The sequence below is a fragment of the Sitophilus oryzae genome, unplaced genomic scaffold (assembly GCF_002938485.1).
Source record: "Sitophilus oryzae breed Bouriz unplaced genomic scaffold, Soryzae_2.0 scaffold_425_pilon_pilon, whole genome shotgun sequence".
In the NCBI taxonomy this organism is placed as follows: domain Eukaryota; kingdom Metazoa; phylum Arthropoda; class Insecta; order Coleoptera; family Curculionidae; genus Sitophilus; species Sitophilus oryzae.
Window position 1 is genome coordinate 206,399 of NW_022147002.1, and position 10,587 is coordinate 216,985.

Genomic DNA, 10,587 nt, shown 5'->3' on the forward strand with positions numbered 1-10,587 from the left:
AAACATTTTCAATGTGTAATATTGGCTACGAAATGAATTATCTACCAGAACTACTTCGAGAAAAGAAACTTATGAAATACTATACTATACTTTATGAAAATTCCTATGTCAGTAGTCGTCACCAACTAGGTAATCTAGTATTACCCTAATCTATGGCTATTCGCCACAAGGGAAAATCCAGGTGTCATCTTTCATAATATAGAAATACGCCAAGAAATTCAAGACTGTGATTTTAGTTTATTTGACTACAGTTAATTATTATAAACTAATAATAAAAATTATATACCTAATTACTAAACTATTTGTTAATGCTTAATAATAAATATTTTTGGTTTGTCATGACAACTATAATATTATACCACAAATGATTTCGCTGGTGCCGATTTTAGAGTGTGTTGATCGATGTCCGTCAATAAAATATAACCCCAAATCAAGTGACAATGATTATTACTAAAAAGAATATGCAGTAATTTACGAAACAGTAATGACGTCACCAATCTCCGAGGGGCAAACCGCTGCCAAAAATGGTGTACAATAAATACCAATTTTGGGAAAAATGTACCAAAAATACCAAATTATTTCCAAAAAAATACCAAATTAGAACCAAAGTCTGTCTTAAGCAACATGTTTAAAAATTTGTTTGCTGGCATTGATTCTGGCTTGAATTCTGGCTTATTCTCATCAGGTTCATTCTAGGGTTCATTTACACAAACCATCAGCGTTTCCTTAAGAGCTTTCGATATTTCTCGATTTTCATTAAGAGTAGAATTTATTTTCTCTAATATCGAAATAAATTTGGTTATAAGAGGTTGATTATACTGAAACTTTTCAATTTTTCTTTTATTCCTTTGCGAGCGGCTGTATTTTGTAGACTTCCAAGGTAAGGTTGAAGCGGCAGCTGATAATGGTAGTAAAGGGGTAACATCGGGGAGATAATTATTATTGCTTGCGGATGGTATGGCTAAAGTGGCGGCTGATAAGGGTAGTTCCGAGGCTCGTTTAGTTGGGGAGATAATTACGCAGTCTAGTATTTTTACATTAGGATTTCTTTGATTACAGGGAGCTTCACATATTAGATTAGGGGGTACAATTTTGCTACATGAGGGTTTGCATGCCTCTGTAATTTCCTCCGTATTTTCCGTAGAAGGCTCAGTAGAAGACTTTTTTAGAAATGAAGTTATTTTTGGTTGTGCCTCAGAGGTATTTGAAGAACTATTGCTTACTTCTGATTTAACCTCAGATTTAACACTGCGATTATTGCTAATTTTTGGTATAAATAATTTATTTGTTATATCAAAGTGCCTTATCAAATGTGTTTCGAAATTTGAACTTACCCAGCATGCCTTTGTAACTCTTGTTTTTGTGGTTTTTCTAGAAGGATGATATTTTATTTGTAAAGTTACTTGCTTTTTACAAAAGCAGGTTATTTTGCATATTAAAGTCGATCCCAAAATCGAGTTTGCCTCGAAGATTGCAGTAGAATTTGGAAGTAAAATTGATGTGCTAAAAATAATGTTATTAAACAGACTATTGCAGTTTAGAGTGCTCCATAGTTCATCACCAATTTTTGACTTTAACCATTGCTTTAGTATTTTAGAAACTATATTATTTTCTTGGGTATAATCAGTTTCCAAAACATGTAGAGTGGTATCTTCTGAAACACTTCCAGAACTAAACGATTTTGTCAAAGCACCTTTAGATTCCAGATATTTTTTAGTATTAGCTTTAGATGTACTTGGAGCTAGAAATATAGATATTTTTCAGTATTAGCTTTTGATGCAAATGATGTCCAACAAAATACCTGTTTGTTTAATTAAATTTGCAAATTACCTTTTTTGTTGCCAGATGTCCAACAAAATACCTGTTTAATACCAGTTTAATACCAAATAAAACCAGTTTATTACCAAATAATACCAGTTTATTATCAAACAATACCAAATTAGTACCAAAAATACCAAATTAGTACCAAAAAAATACCAGTATTACCAAGTGCTTGTACAATAAATACCACCAGCGGTTTGCCCCTCGCCAATCTCTTTCATCTTGTTATCAAGTGATTGAGAGAGTTGGACAATATATGACGTAACGGTGAACGATGACTCGATGACATTCTATACTTTATTTTTCTAATTATATGTATTTAATGCTTATGCCACATCAATTTTGACTGAATTAATTTCAGTTTTTATGTAAACAAATATATCAATATCAAATTTTAATACGTATAATATTGTTTTAGACTGAATATCCTTTCCGATAACAAACCTAATGCAATTTTGCATATACAAACAGTTTACGCAACTGTTAATGTATTTATGAGATTAAATTATAGTTTTAAAATTAATGCACTTTAATAAATTATAGCTGCATATATAAATTAGGTTAATTAAAATAATCGGGGAACATGGTTTATATATCTAATTACTTTAGTAACAATTATGGGTACAACAAAAATAGATCTTTCAAATTGAAAAATAATATAATGTATTCATTACCTATATTTTGAATATTAATATATGGTCGTGTTTTTTTCACAGCCCCTAATTATAATTAATCCTGTTTTGAAGGCCTTTTATTAAATTAAAATCTGTTTAGAAACAAGCTTTTCATTAGATGCTCTAAAGAGAAAGAAAACTAAACCTTGAATTAAATTAATTTCATCATTTTTATTACATTACACAATAATTTTGAATAAAATATAAAATTTTGTGGCGGAATTTATCCGTGTAAATAAAGAAGAATACAATATGTAACTTTCCCGGTAACTATACCGAGAGACAACAAAATCGTTGCACAAACCATTACTTGACTGCTTTTTAGTGTTTTAACTGTTTTGAGAGTAATAAAACTTTTCGTCCATACCTGTATAAAACTACTGAGTGAAAACATATTCATTTCTGTAACTTTTTACGTAAAAAAGTCTCTTGGTAAAAAGTGGAGTAGATAGTTATTTGACTGAAATAATACATTTGGGAAATTTTTATATTTTTAAATTAATCAAAAATTTTTCTGCAAAAAAATTATAATTAAACAGTTTCTATTGATCTTTTTGCACAAAAACATTTCAAGTTTATGATTTCAGTCTAATAACTATTTAGTCAACCTGTTTCAAAAATGACAGGTATGGATTTTCGATACCAAATATCTCGAGAATCATTACCCCTAGGGATTTTTACCAAGAAACCATTTTTACTCAGTAGTTCTCCATGTGCACGCTCCTGTTGACATGGCCGAAGAAGAAAGTATATGTTTATAGACAGTGCTGGAAAGTCTTTGTGATAATTGGATTTCGTTAAGGACCGACACATTGTGCATTGGTGCGATGTGCTGTCCATGGTATTCGCAACATACTCCTCCAGCACCACATCTCGAAGGCGTCAATGCGTCGTCTGTCGGCTGCTAACAATATCCATGTCTCCGAAGCATAAAGCATAACCGGAAAGACAAGACTATTTACCAGGTTTATTTTTGTCGATTTTGTTATATGACTGTTCGACCAAACTTAGGTGAGCTGCGTCATAGCGTTACGGGCCAGTTGAATTCTGCGGCGTATTTCCACTTCGCAACTACCGGTATTAGATATAAGTGCACCTAAAGATATAAATTGTTTCACAACTTGGCAGCGGTTTATGTTTGTGATATCTGGGCGGTTGTTGTTTTCGCGATCAACGATCCTCTCTTTAGTTTTTTTGTAATTGATGCGAAGGCCGAACTGTCTACTGGTAGTTTCCAATCTTGTTATAATTGCTTCCAGTTCTAGCTGGTTTGCGGCTACCAATACTGTGTCATCAGCAAAATGCAGATTTGATATTCTGTAGCCATTCAGTTATACACCGCCTGCCCATTCCTCCAGTACAATCCTCATAATGTATTCGCTGTAGATGTTGAACAGCATTGGGGACAGTACGCAGCCCTGACGTACTCCTTTTCTTATCTGACAAATGCCGGAAGTACTACGATCCAACTTCATAACTGCTTGGCTGTTGTCGTATAAACTTTTTATTATATCTACCAGATGTTGTGGTACTCCCATTTTAGTCACTATACTCCACAACTGTCCCCAACATACGTTATCGAAGGCCTTTTCGTAATCCACGAAGCATAAATACATACATTGACATTACCTACTTAAAATTTGGTGGCGATCGGACGACATCAAATTTTGACGTTTCTTATCTCAAAACTACCTGTCACAGTGACACGTGTCGTACACGGTCAAGTTGGCCTTGGTCCAATCTATCGACGTAACAAATTTCATTCAAACCGGACGATTTTTTGATTTGATTCATTGATGATGCGGTTTCGTAGTACACGAAACGTCGTCAAAATAGCATGAAAAGATGGGGCTCGAAATGCCCCATCTACATTCCGAGTTTCAGCCCCCTAGCTCACATAGGGCTCGAATTACGGCGCTCCGAGATGGATACCGTTTTTTTGAGGCTTGGCGCCCTCGGCGTGACACTTCGCGTAACTCTAGCTTGTGTGTCGCGGCCCTGAATTTTTACTCCCATCGTGCATAAAGAAGTTTCAATTCAATAATTCAATTAAAAAAATAAAGTACCTGTTTACAAATTCATAATTTTATAGAGCTATATGTGTAGGATAAATCTAGTAGTTTTAATATGGTCATATTCCTAAAAACACTCAGTACAATTTGATAAATTATGTTTTTCGAATAGAAATTATACAAGAAATCCACTCACCGCAAAAAATAGACCACGAAACTTGTATAAATCTCAAACTTTACTGTAAAAATATGTTTGAATCACCCTGTACATCTATGAAAATATTTTTAAAATGTGCCGTAGACATTGGAGACATATTTTGTAAAAAATACAGTAAAAACCTCAAAATAGAAACTTGATATGAAGCTTTTCGGTAGATCACCATGTTTACCTATTATTAGCATGTATTTTAACACTAATAAAATAAAATCTAATCATAAAACACTGAAAATTATAATTATAAGTCAATATGATTACGTAAAATACCAAAATATTAAAAAAACTACATTTACTTCGTGTTCTTTCACTCCTTTAGATATTTTTCACAATATTACGACTTATATCACCTAATAAGAAGGCTCTGCTTTCTGGAGCTTGCGTGCGCTTACAGACTTTGACGGTTGCTTAGCAACCGGCAGTTTTTTGTCTCAAGTAATTCAACACGTCAATTAAATACCAATTTACATTCGCAAAATTTGTTAAAACACGAGTTTAATTATAATGTAAATTGTTATTAATGTGATTTAATTTAAGAAAATGGTGTTTTGGACTATTTCTATGGTTTTATGGTACAGTGTGTTCTTCTATAAGGTAAGGAATTCATAATTATATTAGATATGTTAGGATATAATATTTATTAGGTATTTATAAATTATATAATCCCTTATAAGTAGGTAACTTCTAAAATAAGTTTATTTTGAAACCCTGATACTAAAAATTGGATAGGTGCGATCGCATAATTATTAATGATAATGTTTTATTTAATTTTAACATTACTACTTTTTCAGTGAATCTTTAAATCTGTTGTTTTTTGTTAAGTTCGTTATTTAAACATATGTATGTAATACACTCGTATTAACACTAATCATATTTTTACGTTTTTATTCATCATTTTCAATGCCCCCCCGGTTGCATCTTTGTAAAGGACTGTGAATTTTTTAGTTGTACTTTCGATTGGTAAAATAAAAAAAAATTGTGGAACAAGCCCATTCACACATTTAAATTTCATTTGTAATTTTGCTGATTTGTTGAGCCTTTCTTAACTTATTTTATGCTATTTATTATTTATTCGACAATACTGAGGCAGTAATTATACGATATTGTGTCAGTACTTCAAAATAGTGACATTGCGAATTACCGAAAAGGCTGTAAAATATTTAGCTGTACAACGTGCAAGATCTCGCTCAAAAATTGAGAGAATATGTAATGGAAAAATATTTCAGTGGTAACTATACAGGGTGTTTCAAAGAGTATGTGCCATGTCCCGTGGCGATATTCCTCGCGTAAAGATAAGATTTATTTATTATATCAACTTATATCAACATAGGTTTTATTTTTTTTTAAATTATACAGGGTTAGACGACACGGAGTATTGTAGCTATACGATTAGATTTTTACAAATTGTAAGTTTTGGGTTCGTTGAAGGACTATTAGAGCTACAACTTAAAAATAATTTTACAAGATACGGAGTGTCCCAAATAAATAAAAAATATTATAGTTGCATTTTCTAAATGGAACACTATGTATATTATTCTATTTTTAGATTCTACGATTGAAAATTAAAGTTAAATTTGATTAAGATTTATCACACTTAAACCAAATATTTTCAATTTTGTGGAATTGCAGTAGACACAAAACTTTACTCAAAGTAATGAATTTACTCCAGAGTCGTTTGTCACAAAATAAATTAATATCGTACTTAGCTGAACTCAAGGGGGAGGCTTAAGCCTCCAAGGATCCCCCCCTCCGCCACGGAATGTAGTTGAGTTAGATCATATTAATTGGCCCTCTTTAACAAAAAATATTTAAACATTTTTTTTAATGAAATAAGCGAAATATATCGACAATACACCTAGTGTCTGTACTCTTTGAGAATTTGTTACATCTTTAAAAACAATCGGAAATATTAATATTCTATGGGTTTGGTGGATAAATGAGGTCTAAATTATAAGAAAATGCATTTTCTACAAAAATTTGAAGAGATATGTAAAAAATGGTATAATACAATGACAATTAAATTGTGCATCTGATTCTCGTAAAATATGTAGGGTGTTCCGTTTAAATTGAACAAGTTATTGCCGTTTAAAGCTAGTAATTATTTAATATAAATTTTTGGGAGTTTTTGATATGAGAAATTAGATTTTGATATTATGACTCTTACTTATAGGGCGCCTACATATTTTTAACTGGTTTAACTTTTTGTACCTGTATAAAACTACTGAGTAAAAAATATATATTTACGACGTTTTTACGTAAGGCACCTGCCCACTTGTTATAAAATAACAAGTTAGCTTACATATAGCTTTTAAAAAAATCATTTAGAATATATTTCTCAATACTGAGTGAAATTAATATTCAGATATGAGTACTAATCAAGTTAAGTGTAACACAAATTTGAGTAAAAGTCACTCAATAAAAGGTGTACTTGAACTCAACACTTTGTGAGTTCACTCATTTTAAAGTGAATAAATTATCAAAATCGATCAAAATCCTACTCAAGGTGAACCATAATGAGTAAAAAAGGAGTCTTTCGTCCAATCACGATTGAGCGAAAACACTCACTCCTTTTCACTCTGAGAATTGAAGATTCACTCAGTTCTGTAGAGTGGAAATTTCACTCAATCGGGTGTGGACAGAAATTGAGAAAGTAATGAGTGAAATCTGAGTGAAATTTTACCCATTTTATGAATAGTGATTCCCACGAGCGTCTCGTTTTCGAGAGTCTCGTATGGTCTACTCTCGTATGGTCTCGTTGTAGTCTAATAGACTCGAGACGGTACTGGAACAATACGAGACGAGACTTTTAATGGTCTCCTCTCGAGTCTCGTACGAGAGTCTCGCAAGTGAACACTTGAAGAACCTTTACTTAAAAACCAACTTTTACTTACGTTCCGAAGTGCGTGTGAAGCAACTGATAATTCTCGGCAACTGACACCTGTGTTGGATGTACCTACACGCTGAAATTCCAGTGATGATATGTTGCCAGTAGCTCTTAAAGGCAGACATGGACTCAGTGTATTTTGTCAAAATGTTGTTGATTTAAAACTATATGCTCTTAGAGATGAAGCATGGATACTGCTAGAAGAAGTGCACAAATTATTAATCAACTTTCAAATACTTTCCAATATACTCGGAGGAGAGAAGTACGTCACCTTACCTATCTATGGCGGTTGTATGTATCAATATACTAATAAATAATCTTGAGAGCAAAATATTTGAATCGGACAGAAAAACAAATCGTACCCCTGTCGAAGAGCAGTTTATTGTTGGTTTTCAGGCTGCTAGAGACAAAATACTAAAGCATTATCGTAAAACGAACTAGATTTATGCTGCAGTTTTAATTCTCGATCCACGTTATAAGTTAGAAACGTTTGATATGACAAAATGGACCTAAACATTAAAAGATAATTCGATCCAGAAATTTCAAGATATTTGTAAAGTCTATTTTCATCAATTAGAGGGACAACGTTCGACAGAAACAGCGGTGGCGCAACAAGGACGAGAAAATCCAGGACCTGAAAAGTCGGACATTGTAATTGATTTTGATGCCTTGTACGCAGTAAATCCTACCCCTGCCGAAGGAGAATGGATGCAGGAGCTTCAAAAATACTATTCAATTTCCCGGTGTAATAAAGACACAGATATATTACAATGGTGGAGAACTCATGGTTCTGAACTTCCCATTTTAAGTTTGATGGCACGAGATCTCTTGAGTATACCAGCTACCTCAGTCCCGGCGGAAATGCTATTCTCTCGTGCTGCGTTAACCATTAGAAAACACAGAAATCGCCTTAATAATGAATCTGCACGATGTTTGTTATGCCTAAATGACTGGGTGAAAAACAAAAACATTTGCGACCGAGAAGGCTGTTAGTACCTATATTATCGTTTTTGCTTATTTTCAAAATTGATGTTAAATTTTTGGTTTTTGTTTTGTGTTTAATTATTACTATGACATATATGACTTTTATGTCCAACCAAAACAAAACCAAACCAAACCAAACTTTGGGAACACGTGACTTGAGATCAATCTTTTTTTTCGTCCGCACCCTGAATGTTTAGTAGTAGTTGTAGCCTAATAAATATGCTAGTTGTAGTCTAATAATTGCTAATATGCTAGTTGTAGTCCAATGCTAGTTGTAGCCTAATAAATATCGATTAGTTAATAAAAAATAAACAAGAAAAATTAGATAAATTACAAAAATGTTCCGGTTTCTTTACAAATGTCACGTGATCCCACGGTTGTTTTGTACAAACTAGAAATACATATCTCGTACTGGACTGGAACAAGAATTATGCATGACGAAATTTCGATACTTTCACGAGACTCTCGTACGAGACGCGAGACGAGACGAGACTGGAGGCTCCGAGACGAGACTCGATACGAGACTTCTTATTTTATCGGCGAGACGAGACAAGACTTTATGAAAGTCTCGTCTCGTTGGTCTCGTGGGAATCACTAGTTATGAAAGTTTCTAACAGTTCTGACTGATATAGCTACGTAACTACAACATAACCTGTTCTATGGAACTATCGCAGACCATATAATTTTACATGTAAAATTGTCAACTATAAAGCTATTTTTCCAAAGTATAGTAAGCCTAGTTTTGAAACAAGTGAATAAAGATCTTTCTTAGATAGATCTATATGTTACAGTGAGAGCTGGATATTCAGTAATTGTTAACATTCACTAGGAAATGCTAGCAACTAAGGATTGGACCAGTGAATGTGGTATTTTAACGAGATTTGTCAACTGTTCCTAGTAATTTCTAACATTCACTATAGTGAAAGTAACATTTACTAAAGGTTGCCAGTAAAAGTTATTCTATTGTACAGGGCGAGTGTGGTGAGGAAGAATGTTGGTGGAAGTTAGAACAAATAAAAGTTTTAAGAATATTGGATCACCTCCATCCACATATCTTAAAATGACAATTTACTTCGTTGGTATATTTATTAAAACTTATAGAAAATAACAACATAACCTTCTAAATATTAAAAGGGAAATCATAGAAAACATTTTAAAGCGTACAAAAAATTTCATTCATAAACATAAGTTTACTTAGTACAAGGTTTTTTTTAATAAAGTTTCTCATCGTAGACAAAATAAGGTATGTCCGAATTTTCTACAACGGGAGTTATTCGTTTTTTCACACCCGCTACTTCAAGCATATCAAAACGTTTAATAAATTCATAGCCACTAGATCCGTTAATATCTTTTTCTCTTGCACGCTTAACTGTTGCTATGACTTCACTATATTGCAAAAATGAAAAACAAGCACTATTACATTCTTGCGAGTGCCAAGTTTACCTTAATTTTTCTCAGAAAATTTCTTCCATAGGGAAAATACCGCACAGCACTTAACGATAACAAAACAATTATACATAACCACAAAAAACAAAGCGAATTTACGCCAGATGTCTGTCAACGTTGCCAACGTTTAACCCAATTTAATGTTATCCTTATGTTGCTTATTATTCAACTTATCCTTATTTACCCTTATATTTTACAACATATGGCAACCGCGCTAACTGAATCTTTCAAACTCACTGCTATCGTCCAGGGAATAACACACTAGTAAACGAAACTTTTACTGGCTTAGTCTTAGCAAATCAGTGAATGTGAGCTTTTACTAGTAATTATTAACAATCACTGATTTCCAACTTTTACTGTAACATATACAGGGTGGCCCATCGAAAACGTTCCGCAAGGCATAACGGCCAGGGTAATTTTTTTTTCAGATAATTCAAAAACACGTCAATTTTGTTTGTGAGGGGGACAACTTTTGCCCCAAAAATTATTGCAAAATCTTCAACCCTCTAAGCGGGGGTGTCATACCCCGATATTTTTCAAATGGGAAGGGGG